The sequence below is a fragment of the Schistocerca nitens genome, chromosome 2 (assembly GCF_023898315.1).
Source record: "Schistocerca nitens isolate TAMUIC-IGC-003100 chromosome 2, iqSchNite1.1, whole genome shotgun sequence".
In the NCBI taxonomy this organism is placed as follows: Eukaryota; Metazoa; Arthropoda; class Insecta; order Orthoptera; family Acrididae; genus Schistocerca; species Schistocerca nitens.
In genome coordinates this window covers 1,053,797,317-1,053,811,174 of record NC_064615.1, presented here as the reverse complement: position 1 = coordinate 1,053,811,174, position 13,858 = coordinate 1,053,797,317, and positions in this window count along the sequence as shown.

The following is a 13,858-nucleotide window of genomic DNA, read 5'->3' as shown; positions in this document are numbered from 1 at the left end:
TGTTTCACACGTTATAAAAACCGCATTTTTACAATAACAGGGCTGTTTTGAAGCTTCTATGGAAAAACAGATGTGGTTTACATTCCTGAAAGCTTCTCTCTCACCGCACAGTTTTGCAGCAACCCACGCAAAACCAAGAGCTGTACAGGTGAAATACAATTCCTTCCTGGAAATTTATTTGCAGTCATGAAAATATTAATAAATGCAATGTATTGATTTCAGTTATTTGCAGTTTATGTAACGTGGCAGGCGTAAAACATCATCCGGTATTGTACTGAATGCGTTCTCAGAAAATTATTTTCAACAGTTAGTTCAGAAGCCAACTCGAAATGTGAATGGTTGTCAAAACATAGTTGACCTCTTAACTACAAGTCATCCTTAGCAAACAGGGAGCATGATGGATATGGGTTTAGTGACGAAAAGGTTGTTGTAGCGGGACTGAATACCATAACTTCCAAACCCACCAAAACTAAGCGCAAAATATATCTGTTTAAAAAATAGAATAAAAATTCGTTTGACACCTTCCTAAGAGACATTCTCCGCTCCTTCCACTGTCACTATGCTAGCGTAGACCAAATGTGGTTTAAATTCAGAGAAATAGCATCGACACCAATTGAGAGACAAATGTCAAATAAATTAATAAGGGATGGTACTGATTCAACATGGTCCACACAACAGCTCGGGACACTGTTGCTGAAGCAACGAAAATAACATGCCATTTTTAAACGAACGCAACATCCCCAAGATTGGCACGGTTTTACAGAAGCTCGAAATTTACCAAGAACTTAAATGCGAGATGAATTTCGTAGTTTCTACAACGAAACTGTCTCAAAATGTGGCAGAAAACCCAAACAGGTTCTGGTTGTAAGTGAAGTACACCAGCGGCATGATGCAGACAATACCTTCACTGCGCAATAAAAATTGTGATATTAGTGATGGCAGTACCACTAAAGCAGATTTGTATTGTATTGTATTTTATTGTATGTTAACCGGGGGCCTAGAAACGACGGAGAGGCCCCGTCCCCGCCGCAGCCGCAGTGGTCCACAACCCCACGACGACTACTGCAGTCCATTTAGCCCCACAGCCGCCCCACGCCGAACCCAGGGTTATTGTGCAGTTCGACCCCCGGTGGACCCCCCAGAGAACGTCTCACACCAGACGAGAGTAACCCCTATATTTGCGTGGTAGAGTAATGGTGGTGTACGCGTACGTGGAGAACTTGTTTGCGCAGCAATCGCCGACATAGCGTAACTGAGGTGGAATGAGGGGAACCAGCCCGCATTCACCGAGTCAGATGGAAAACCGCCTAAAAACCATCCACAGACGGGCCGGTTCACCGGACCTCGACACAAATCCGGCGGGCGGATTCGTGCCGGGGACCAGGCGCTCCTTCCCTCCCGGAAAGTCGTGCGTTAGACCGCACGGCCAACCGGGCGGGCAAAGTAGATTTACTAAACACAGTTTCCCGAGATTTTTTCTCCAAAGACGAAGAAGTAAATATTCCAGAATTCGCATTACGAACGACTGCAAACATGAGTAACTTAAAAGTATATATCCTCGGCGTATCGAAGCAGCTTAAATCACTTAATTATGCCAAGGTTCAAATGGCTCTAAGAACTATGGGGCTTAACATCTGAGGTCATCAGTCCCCTAGACTTAGAACTACTTAAACCTAAGTAACCTAAGGACATCATACACATTCATGCCCGACGCAGTACTCGAACCTGCGACTGCAGCAGCAGCGCGGTTCCGGACTGAAGCGCCAAGAAAGGCTCGGTCACAGCGGCAGGCCTATTATGGCAAGGCTACGGTCCAGATTTTATTCCAGTAAGGTTCTTTTCAGAGCATACTGATGAAATAACCTGTAAAGTTGCATAAGTTATACGAATACTCAAGAAAGGAAATAGGAGTAATCCGCTGAATTAGAGATCCATATCGCTAACCCCGACTTGCAGTGGTTTTGTGGCAAATATATTGTGCTCGAAAATTATGAATTACGTCGCAGAAAACGATTTATTGTCAAACAGCCAACACGGATTCTGTAAATATTGCTCTTGTGAAACAGAACTAGCTCTTTGTTTTCATGAAGTAATGAGTGCTATCGACAGAGGATGTAAGATTGTGCCCATACTTTTAGTTTTCTAGAAAACTTTTGACATCGTCCTTCACAAGCAGCTTTTAATCCTTTTAATCAAATTGCGTGACTATGGGGTCTTGTCTAAGTTGTACGAATGGATCCATGAGTTATTGTCAAAAAGGTCACTATTCGTAGTACTTGAAGGAAAGTCATCGAGTGAAGCAGAAGAAACATCCCAAGAAAATATTATGAGTTCTCAGCGGATCTATGTAAACAGTAAGGCAGATAATCTAAGCTGCCTTCATACTAAATACTTAGGGGCTACAATCAAGAATAACTTAACGATGGCAAGGACAGTCTTGTGGGAAAAGGAAACCAAAGACTCCGATTTATTGGTAGCACTTAGAAAACGCAAAATAGCTACTAAAGAGACTGCCTGCACTACGCTTGGCTTCAAATGGTTCTGAGCACTATGGGACTTAACATCTATGGTCATCAGTCCCCTAGAACTTAGAACTACTTAAACCTAACTAACCTAAGGACATCACACACATCCATGCCCGAGGCAGGATTCCAACCTGCGACCGTAGCGGTCACGCGGTTCGAGACTGAAGCGCCTAGAACCGCACGGCCACACCTGCCGGCCACTACGCTAGTCCGTCCACTTCTATGATATTGCTTTGCGGTGTGGGATCCTCATCAGGTGGGACTGACGGAGGACAACGAAAAGTACGAAGAAGGACAGGACTTTTGGCATTGTCGTGAAGTAGGGGAGAGTGAGCCACGAACATGACACACGAATTGAGCTGGCAGTCATTAAAAGAAAGGCGTTTTTCGTTGCGCCTGGGTCTGCTCATGAAATTTCAGTTGCCAATATTCTTTACAGAGTGTGAAAATACAGGGCGTGGAAGAATCATCCGACTGAAAAAAAAAAAAAGTATTATGTTATATGGGATATGTGCTTGAACAGAGTACTGTTGGAAAGGGCAAACTCTCGACCTCTACATGGTTCCCTCTAGGTAGTAGCAATGTGTGCCCACTTCAGTTCTAGTAAAAATGGTGTCGGGACAAAAGAAAGGGTTTTGTGTTCTATGTTTTGCGCAGTGCGGGTCAGTAATAACTGTCCAGCGTGACTTTCGTGCTAGGTATGGTATGGTTCCTCCTACAGCACAGAGCATTAGAGGATGGCATGAACAATTCTGAGAAACAGATTGTTTGTGTAAAGGTAAATCAAATGGTTCAAATGGTTCTGGGCACTATGGGACTTAACTTCTGAGGTCATCAGTCCCCTAGAACTTAGAACTCCTTAAACCTAACCAACCTAAGGAAATCACACATATCCATGCCCGAGGTAGGATTCGAACCTGCGACCGTAGCGGTCGCCCGGTTCCAGACTGTAGCGCCTAGAACCGCTCGTCCACCCCGACCGGCAAGGGCAAATCGCTGGGACGTCCCCAAGCGTCTGACACAGAAATCGAACGCATCTGCCATAACGGGAAGCAAGTATCTCGATATGCTTGACAAATTTCTTTTCCTTCAGTTGGAGAGTGATTTTCAAACAACAGGATGGGGCAACGCAATTCTGACATATCGCACTGGACCAAATGATTCAGCTTTACATTACAGGCCTCCAAGGCCACCGGACCTGATTGTTTGTGCATCCGTTACCTACAACAACGAATGAACTGAGACACCGCATAACAGCAGCTGTGGAAGCTGTAACTCAAGACATGCTCGCTACAGTGTGGGAGCAATTTGAATACCGCATTGACATATGCCGTGCATATTGAACACCCATGAAAATGAATGAAAAAAAAATTTGAGTTTCCCGTTCACCAGAAAACAAAATTCATTGTATATGTTTATTAGTTTCAGAAATATGGACGTGCAAAATCGGATGATTATTTTTGACAAACCCTGTATTTCCATGGCACCCATCCACATAGGGAGAAATGATCGTCCTAATAAAATAAGACAAACGAGAGCTCGCACAGAGAGATTTAACTATTCACTTTCCCTGCCCGGTGTTGGAGAGTGCAACCGTAGAAAAATAGCCTGAAGGTGGTTAGATCAACCATCTTCCAGGCACTTAATTGTGAACTGCAAAGTAATAACGTAGATGTAGGTGTAAAAAAGGAAAATTAAAAGAATATTTCCGCATAGAGACTGGACCTCATGACCCTTGCATTACCGTTCTGTATTCCCCTCCGCTGAGCTAACCGCTTCCTGGCACCTGTGCTACCGTACCTTGATTATGCCTCGTCCCACCCACGTCGGAAATGCTATTTTTTTTGTAAAAGTTTGATTGTCTGGTACTCCCACGTATGTCACTTCCGTTTTGTCCAAGGCATGCATGTGCTATAAATCTGGACGAAATTGGTGACGATGTTTAGGCGCGGTCCTCTCGTTAGACACTGATAATTTTAAAGTCGTATGCTTACGGGTTGGTGATTCAATTCACAGCAACTCTTTGAAAAATGATTCAACCCGATGGCTGGTAGGTATCTTCTGTCGTCGCTTACATAGATAGCAGTAGAAAAAAGGGTTTCTTTTTCTGGCAAATAAAGTGAATTATTGGACTAAGGAAAAGAGGAAAAACAGCTTATTTTTTTCTTGACGGGTAAGGCACATCTCGTAATTTTATGATACTGCTGAAATTAAGTAGAAATCTATACGGCAGCGCTTGAACAACAATGACGTGAGACCGTAAAAATTTGTAAAAAATAATAAATAAATAAATACATCAATGAAAAGGTTTTAAAGGCGATAAAAAGGTCCCCAAGTACGTCAACTAGCTGTTCTCCTGATACCCGTGCAGTTCTAAACAGCACCTAAATTAATCCTGTTCTGTTATAAAAAGTGACCTGGTCACTACTGGAAGATTATTCTATTAAACCACCCCAACTACGCTCGTTGTAGGAAAGATTGTGACGTGGATACTGCTTGAAGATTGTTCGTTTTCAACGTTTTGGAGACCTGGAACAGCTAGAAAACTTCCGGATGAGGCAAGATACTCCTATCCTAGCGCACAAAATTAGTGAATGTTTTATCACTAGCCACTGATTGTGTTCAAGAGACTTTGCCGCTAAGGGAGACATTGGGTTCAGCAGTTTACAAACTAGCCGTATCCACAACACGTAGTTGTTGCTAATCAGTTCGATTTTTCAAACGAAGCAAATATACCATATGTGTCTATTTAATAAATATAAAATTTGATTCTCTTCAATTAAATAAATGAATCACCTGCTCATTCGAAACTGCTCTTCCTAATCACTTCGTCCATATTAACCAACATTTTTCAAAGTACGCAGGAACTTCACAACCAAAGCACGTTTCTAGAACGGTTGGGCGTTTACGTGGGAGTGAATATCGACTGCGGAAGAGGAAATCCGGCAGCAAGAATCACATTTCCAGAATCGATATAGGAATGTTTGCATGACCAACCACGAACGGTATTGGGAATTCTGTTTACGGAAATCGGATTTGGGAGCCGCATATGAACGTAGTAACTGTGATAATCCAGCTGCTGTACTGCACTTTGCTGGCTTCAGTTCGCCCAGAAACGAATCGGCAATATCTCAGAGCAGGGGAGTAGGTGTAGGGTCGTTTTCAAAAACCTAGTCATCCGTATAAAGAAATTGTGCACTATAAGCTAAAGTAAATAAAACCAGACTAATGTGACAGCAAGTCCGGAATGTAGATACAGAACAATTTAGTTAAGAATTGGGAGGTATAGCTTATTAAATTAAGTAACAACTTCATCATCTTAGAAAATGTAGAGACAAATAAGGAGCTGTTACTTAACAGTTATGCAGACAGCTGAAGAGATTGCAGATTTAATGGAAACAACAGGCAGTAAATCTCAAATGGAATGAGGCAGCTTCTAAAGATAAGCCGAGAACTACAAACAAACTTAGCTGGACACTTCTTAGAACATGATTAATTGAACAAAACGTTTCGTTTCGAAAATGTCTTTGAAACGATGTCAGTATCTACCAAGAAAAGGCGATAACAGAAAAATTTGAAAAATAATTAAGAAAACTGAATTGGACCTCTTTTATATACATTCTAATTTCGTCAGTTAGGATAGGTAGCACAACGACTAACAACAGACAATGAACTGTACAAAACATCCGAACTTATTTAAATGTTTGTATATTGCAGAAGAGCTAACTATGAGGTAACGGGAAAAGCTGGTCTTACAAGTTCACGCGCCGGCCGCGGTGGTCTAGCGGTTCTAGGCGCTCAGTCCGGAACCGCGCGACTGCTACGGTCGCAGGTTCGAATCCTGCCTCGGGCATGGATGTATGTGATGTCCTTCGGTTAGGTTTAAGTAGTTCTAAGTTCTAGGGGACTGATGACCACAGATGTTAAGTCCCATAGTGCTCAGAGCCATTTGAACCATCTGAACAAGTTCACGCAGCACAGATGACTGTTTAGAAACATTGAACTAAATTAAAGGATTGAACACTTTTGTGGTCTAGCGGTTCTAGGCGCTCAGTCCGGAACCGCGCGACTGCTACGGTCGCAGGTTCGAATCCTGCCTCGGGCATGGATGTATGTGATGTCCTTCGGTTAGTTAGGTTTAAGTAGTTCTAAGTTCTAGGGGACTGATGACCACAGATGTTAAGTCCCATAGTGCTCAGAGCCATTTGAACCATCTGAACAAGTTCACGCAGCACAGATGACTGTTTAGAATCATTGAACTAAATTAAAGGATTGAACACTTTTTTGTATATACGCTAATTTCGTCACTTAGAATACATGGCGAAAGGATCAACAACAACCTGTACAAGACATCCGAGACTTCTTTAAATGCTCGTATGTTTCAAGAGATCCAACCATTCGGAACAGGAAATAGCTGGACTTAGAAGTCCATGTGGCGCGTTTCACTGTTTAGAAACTATGAACTAAGTTAAAGGACTGAACATCAAATATGGATTACTGCTTTGACTGGGATCCATACTTGTCGAGAAAACTTTCTATTCTGTTTCTAAAAGCCCTGTACTAATCGAACTTCAAAAAGGTGGAGATTGATTCTACAAATCTTTGTGTGACGAATAAATTATATTTCAATGCTGCAGATTCCATTAAACATCTTCAAAAATGAAAGGATATCTCGTACCGTATCAACTAAAACTATTCTCAGCAGTTATAAAGTATAGTTTCCGATTGCTGAAACAGGGAAGTGTGTAAAATGTTCAAATGTGTGTGAAATCTTATGGGATTCAACTGCTAAGGTCATCAGTCCCTAAACTTACACACTACTTAACCTAAATTATTCTAAGGACAAACACACACAGCCATGCCCGAGGGAGGACTCGAACCTCCGCCGGGACCAGCCGCACGGTCCATGACTGTAGCGCCTTAGAAAGCTCGGCTAATCCCGCGTGGCGAAGTGTGTAAGGAATACCACAACAACCTTCGTTTTGTTGATGTATTTGCACTGTTTGCCTCTATTGCACACAAATTTCGACAATACAAATGTAAATAGTATGAAAGCAGACTGTAAAATCAATTACAGTAAGACTTAAGCAATATACAGGGTGGTCCATTGATAGTCACCGGGCCAAATATCTCACGAAATAAGCATCAAACGAAAAAACTACAAAGAACGAAACTCGTCTAGCTTGAAGGGGGAAGCCAGATGGCGCTATGGTTGGCCCGCTGGATGGCGCTGCCATAGGTTAAACGGAAGTCAACTGCGTTTTTTTAAAAATAGGAACACGCCTTTTTATTACATATTCGTGTAGTACGTAAAGAAACATGAATGTTTTAGTTAGACCAAATTTTTCGCTTTGTGACAGATGACGCTGTAATAGTCACAAACGTATAAGTACGTGGTATCACGTAACATTCCGCCAGTGCTGACGGTATTAGCTTTGTGATACATTACCCGTGTTAAAATGGACCTTTTACCAATTGCGGAAAAGGTCTATATCGTGTTGAGGTATGGCTATTGTGATCAAAATGCCCAACGGACGTGTGCTATGTATGCTGATCGGTATCCTGGACGATATCATCCAAGTGTCCGGACCGTTCGCTGGATAGTTACGTTATTTAAGGAAACAGGAAGCGTTCAGCCACATGTGAAACGTCAACCACGACCTGCAACAAGTGATGATGACCAAGTAGCTGGTTTAGCTGCTGTCGCGGATAATCCGCACATTAGTGGCAGAAAAATTGCGCGAGAATCGGGAAGCTCAAACATGTCAGTGTTGAGAATGCTACATCAACATCGATTTCACCCGTACTATATTTCTACGCACCAGGAATTGCATGGCGAGGATTTTGAACGTCGTGTACAGTTCTGCCAGTGGGCACAAGAGAAATCACGGGACCATGACATATATTTTGCACGCTCTCTATTTAGCGACGAAGCGTCATTCACCAACAGTGGTAACGTAAACCGACATAATATGCACTATTCGGCAACGGAAAATCCACGATGGCTGCGACAAGTGGAACATCAGCGACCTTGACGGATTAATGTATGGTGCGGCATTATGGAAGGAAGGATAATTGGCCCCCACTTTATCGATGGCAATCTAAATGATGCAATGTATGCTGATTTCCTACGTAATGTTCTACCGATGTTACTACAAGATGTTTCACTGCGTGACAGAATGGCGATGTACTTCCAACATGGTGGATGTCCGGCACATAGCTCGCGTGTGGTTGAAGCGGTATTGAATAGCACATTTCATGACAGGTGGATTGGTCGTCGAAGCACCATACCATGGCCCGCGTGTTCACCGGATCTGACGTCCCCGGATTTCTTTCTGTGGGGAAAATTGAAGGATATTTGCTACCGTGATCCACCGACAACGCCTGACAACAAGCGTCAGAGCATTGTCAATGCCTGTGCGAACATTATGGAAGGCGAACTACCTGCTGTTGAGAGGAATGTCATTAAACGTATTGCCAAATGCATTGAGGTTGACGGACATCATTTTGAGCATTTATTACATTAATGTGGTATTTACAGGTAATCACGCTGTAACAGCATGCGTTCTTAGATATGATAAGTTCACAAAGTTACATGTATCACATTAGAACAACGGAAATAAAATGTTGAAACGTACCTACGTTCTATATTTTAACTTAAAAAACCTACCTGTTACCAATTGTTCATCTAAAATTGTGAGCCATATGTTTGTGACTATTACAGCGCCATCTGTTACAAAGCGAAAGAAGTGATCCAACTAAAACATTCATATTTCTTTACGTACTACACGAATAAGTAATAAAAAATGGGGGCTGCTATTTAAAAAATGCAGTTGATATTCATTTGACCTATGGCAGCGCCATCTAGCGGACCAACCATAGCGCCATCTGGATTCGCCCTTCAAGCTAGACAAGTTTCGCTCTTCGCAGTTTTCTCGTTTGACGCTTATTTCGTGAGATATTTGGCACGATCACTATCAATGGACCAGTCTGTATAGCAACACATCAAAACGAAAATGGTGGCAATTAACAAAATTCCCCGAACAGTTGATCAATTTTTTTTTATTTAAGACACTGGAAGATAATAACTCTGTGCACAGGAAAGAAATACTAAAACAGTAGTTATGACGTGGACTTCATGGTAAGCCAGAAAGGATTTTCAAATTTAAATTGGTTATGTGTGTAAAAAGACAGTATTGCAGCCAGTTTTTAAAATCTGTTTTAGCTTACTTACGGGTACTCAATCATGTCCTTTTTATGCAGTTACCGTCTAAAATCTATGTATTCTCAGCGAAGAATCGAGAGATCTGTATCTCGAAAGACATATTTATATAGCTACACCATTAGTTACCATTAAACTCTTAAAAAACGGTGGTTGACGTGAAGTACATCGATACGGTAGTACACACAGAATGTTGGCAGACGTCTAGTGCCCAACTTCATGCTTCAGATGCGCTGGCTAACTTTTCCCACTTCGTCATCTTCCTGAATAAACGCACTGGCATTCTGAATACATCCTCTTACTTCACAGCACTTCGTCACCACAATGACCTGTCTCCCTATGATGTCGTTTTGATGCACTGGGTCCAGGCATTTTACTGTTCAAGTGTATGACGTGATACAACCTTGCTAAAGGGACGCCATCAATGCAGTTCCGAAGGTCACTAGAGGAATGGGATGGTTGGGGCTTTCATAGAGATACAGAGGAGAGAGTGGCACATGTCATAGTCGGGAGTCTATGCGTGGAATTCATAAAATTTAACGATTGTAAAATATGTATTGAAAGGCAAGAAAGGCACATATACCACGAGCGAATAATAGGCGAAGTACTGTGTCATTTTCAGTGTTTGCGAAAGAGTCTAATTTGACTGGCGAATATGGTGCAGTCGCTACTTGCTCTGAATATTAAAAGTTGACGACAAGAATGTACGTAACTAATAATAACTCCTAATTCGAAAACGAATACAGCTGTGTGTTTCTTATTTAATGCAATCAAGTTCTCACATGTATCACATTATGGATTTACAATATCATCACCATCATGGTTGGTATGATGCACTCAAGGGACTTCACCATCGAAATACGTGTAAAACGGAGCACATTATTGGCATGTTCTGGAAACCATCACTTCCGGCATAGAGGACTTACTGACACAACGTCAGTGGTATTCAACATTCACGAATAGAAATTGTGTCATAGATTGCATTGTTAGTAATAGATACTCAGATTATAGAAAAACAAAAGCATTGTGTACCAAATGGTTAAAAGACAACTACACGGCTGTAAACAGTAAAAAAGGAAGTATAATTTTTTATTTTAATTTTTTTTTTTTCGATTTGTCTGCAGAGAACCTCTTCATTCCTTACCTTAACAGTCCATCTAATTATCAACATTCTTCTCTAGGACCACATCTCAAATGCGTCGATTCTTTTCTGTTCCGGTTTTCACACTGTCCATGTTTTGCTACCACACAATGCTGTGCTCCAAATGCCCATTCTTACAAATTTCTTCATCAAAATAAGGCCTATATTTGATGCTAGCAGGCTTCTCTTGTCCAGGAATGCAATTATTGCCAGCGCTTGTCTACTTTATATGTCCTTCTTGCTTCATCCATCATGGGTTATTTTGTTACCTAGGTTGCAGAATTCCTCTACTTAGTGATCCCCAATTCTGCTTCTTCTCGTTACTTTAGTCTTTCTTTGATTAACTCTCAGTCCACATTCTGCACTCATTAGACTTGTAACGCCGGAAATGCATATCCTTCAATTTCCATCTATTGCACTGCAAATTTTTTTTCCTTATTTTGTTACCTGAAGATATAACATTTCTGTGTCTTTGTATATTGTAATTGTTTTACTATTTGTATATATATGCATTTATGTCGATGTATAATTGGTTTGTTTTGTAAATATTATTTGTATTTTACGCTGGGTCTTGCCTAGGGAAAACTATGCTATCGAACGAATACATCGATAGGTCGTGTGGAGAACGAAAGTGTTTAGGATCTTTGGTAGTGTGAACTCTGCCGCGTGGAGCGCGGGCAGAAGGATTCTGGCTGGAGTAGTGCAGTGGAGCAGGTGCGTTGTGTGACGCTCCCGCGATTTGCCGCGCTTTCGGGGTTTGGCAGCGTGTAATTGCGCTCGGCTTGCTATGATAGTTTCGGACATGGTGTCGCGGACGGGAAGCTTTAGCTGGCACACATCAAGAGCCCGTTTCGGCTGGAGACCGTGTCGAGAAGAAGGCGCGCCAACATCCAGCTTCTGCAACAGCGACGGCCGACAATGAGTGACTGTCGCCACCTCCTCGATCGACGGCTTCAAACCTTCAATCAACCAACAAGGAAGACTGGAAGCACGTAAAGTTTCAGAACTGTATGGCAGACCTCAGCTTTTAAAATTGTTGCATCACAAAATTACAGCAACTTAGCATGAACCTTTGTTGCTCATTGTCCCAATTGCATTGCCAAGCAGGGCCCCTTCCTTTTCCGAAATGAACCCGAGTGTCGTTGAAATTCAAACGCCAGCATTAAAATAATATAATTCAATTTCACTGCCTTAATTTCAAAGTTCAGTTAAATTATTCATAGCTGGCTACAATATTTAGATTACACGAGCACAAATTAAGAGTGCGAGTTTTGTTAGCATATTTTAGCTTACCTGTGACTGCAGCTCAGCTTGGTACGTACTAAATTTTACTATTGTTAATTGTTCAGAATCATTTAATTCAAGTTAGAAGTTAAATCTCTTATTTCTAAATTGCGTAGATTCAAGTAGTTTTTGAAATGATTTTTGAGGTAGCCCAAGACTAACTGTATTTTACTGAATTTCGATATGCTTCAGAAACAAAGTTCACTATTAATTTCAGTCACTAAATTAACTTTCGATTTTCCGGTTTTATTAATTCTTTTGCTAAATTAAGTCAGAGTGTAGCGAAATTTATTACTTCTGACAAACTTTCAGTTTTCACACAACATGTGTCAACCTTCAGTTGCCACGCTTCTAGTGCTAATTATATGTGTAATAACCTTTCTTTATCAGTTACTATAGTAATTGTCCTTAGGACTGGCGACCGTAATTTCCCTCAAATTTCAAATATCTAATTACCGCTAGTTAATTGTTAACGTATCGGCCGCACATTTACTTTCTTTATTAACTTTACCCCTTTTCAAAATTAATTTCCACCAGTTTCATCTGCATTTTTCCTTTCATTTAGATGTAACACTTTCCTCCCTCTTTACCGACAAATTTACTTCGGTGACGATTGCTTTTTCCCAAATTTCCATTAGGTACACGCGGTTTAATTTTTCACTGTCATTAAGGTCGATAAGTGAGGGGGAGGTTACACGTGGCGACCTGGTGACAGGACAATCTTCAGATTTGAGGTTGTTCTGGACAGGAATTTTGCATTGTGCAAATCTCGTAACAAAGTACTGGTTACGAAATGGTCGATACGTCAGCGAGAATATTAGTGTGAGGAATCCTAATTAGATTTGAGATTTGGCATTTATATTGAAAATTGTTAAAATGAGTCAAGGCAACAATTGCCAAAATTTGGTAGACTTGGATACGGAACAATCGGTCGAACAGTGGGAAACGCGCACCGCGGTACCCATTGTTCAGGGGCAGGCGGCTAGCATGAAAGACGCGACCGCCGAAACGCAACAAAGAGCAGAAATGGAATTCCAAACTTTAGAAAATGTTTCGGAATCGGAAGTGAAAATCAAATGTGAATCCCTTGATGACGAATATGGGAGGACAATTAAAGAGGAAGCCGCTACGAAAGTAAAACCGGTAGTTTCCGGGAATTTAACTGATTTATTGAATGTTTTGATTAACGAAATCACGAGTCAGTCTGAAAAAATTGAACGGAAGCTAGACAATCAGAACAAAGCTATTAATGTTATTAACAACAATGTTGGAGTTGTTAACACAAAAGTTGATAAAATCAAAGAAGATATTGTTGTGATTAATACCGAAATCGGTAATCTTAAACAGGAAATGATAGGCGTTCAGGCGGAAATTGCGAGCATAAATACTCGTTTTTATTCCGAAATTAGCAGAATCGAGAAAAGTGTAGGAGAAGCAGTTGCTCCGATCATCGAGAATAAGGTGACGGAACAAATTCAATTAGTGAAAAAAGAGGATCAACAGAAGGTGGAAACTTTAAAGGCTTTAGTATCCGAGGTTGATGCTAAAGTGACGAAGCAGGCTAATATCTGCGAAGAAAAAAACAGAGAAGTAGAAACGCTTGCGACAACCACTTGCCAAGTAATTACGAGAGTTTCGGAAATAGAAAAGAAACTTGACGAAAAACAGAGCTATGTGCCAATCTGT